The 1,098-nt window shown below is 34.2% G+C and overlaps 1 non-coding gene across 1 annotated transcript; it reads right to left on the reverse strand.

Annotated features, from left to right (window-relative positions):
• Positions 1 to 469: 469 nt before the first annotated feature.
• TRNAK-UUU (transfer RNA lysine (anticodon UUU)) lies at positions 470 to 542 on the reverse strand. Its single transcript has one exon. It is a non-coding gene; the product is annotated as a tRNA-Lys (tRNA).
• Positions 543 to 1,098: the final 556 nt, after the last annotated feature.

Raw genomic sequence — 1,098 nt, forward strand, 5'->3', positions numbered from 1 at the left:
GGGTGCATTGTCATGATGAAGCTGCCAATCGCCAGTTGCCCATAGCTGTGGGCTTCTAAATCATCCGAATAGTTTCCACAGAGAAATGTTTAAGCTTAACACAAAATTTGATTCAGATTCATTGCTGTATTCACTCAGTCATTTTAAATTCGAAAGCCACACAGTGCCCATGCTCATTCAACAGCATCTAGGTTCCCCACTGACTAGCACAAGGAAGTTTTCATTGTTCACACATGTGCATTCCAGTCCAATCTCCTTGGCTGCCAGGTTATATCAATGTCACACAAACTGTCCTCCCTATATTAATAATGGCTTGACTTTTTCCAGACAGACCTCAGAATAAATATATGTATGTATATATATCATGCATGCTACAATCTTCTTTTTTTTAGCTTTTTTTTTTAATTTATCGTTATTAAATTACAGTTGTATGCCTTTTCTCCCCATCCCTCCACCCCACCCAAACAGAAGCCCGAACAGGGACCTGAACCCTGGACCCTCAGATTAAAAGTCTGATGCTCTACCAACTGAGCTATCCAGGCATTAAACAGAAAAGTTAAAATAACTTTGTATTTTGCTGTTCTGGTTTAGATAATGACTACTTAAGGACTTCTAATTCCTTTTTTGATGAGTCCTTCAAACTCATCTCCTATTAAGATACTCTTTAAATGTATTTTAGTAATTTACCCCAGAAGGAATTATAAGAAACAATGTATTAACTCTGAGGTTTTTTTAATCTAATAATTTTCATAATTTTCCTAAACTTCAGCAGTTGTAAATTGTGTAATATCTAGCATATTCTTAATATCACAGGTAAATATAGCTTAAATAAATTTAAAGCAGAATAACTTATATCAGAAGTAAATTAATATAAACTCATTGGAAATGGTGGAAAAAGAATGTCTGAAAATCTGCTTCTCCATGGTAATAGAAGGAACAAACAGTAGCGAAAATTATAAAAACCAACTTTTTCAGAATCTTAACAATTTATCTAAAGACTTACAAAAAACCAAAGAGCATTTACCACCCAAAAATGGCTAAATCTTGGTAGGAAGAGTGAATTTTGTACCATTTAAAATTTCCCTATTCCTATGTCCC

The sequence above is a fragment of the Desmodus rotundus genome, chromosome 6, assembly GCF_022682495.2.
Source record: "Desmodus rotundus isolate HL8 chromosome 6, HLdesRot8A.1, whole genome shotgun sequence".
Classification (NCBI taxonomy): Eukaryota; Metazoa; Chordata; class Mammalia; order Chiroptera; family Phyllostomidae; genus Desmodus; species Desmodus rotundus.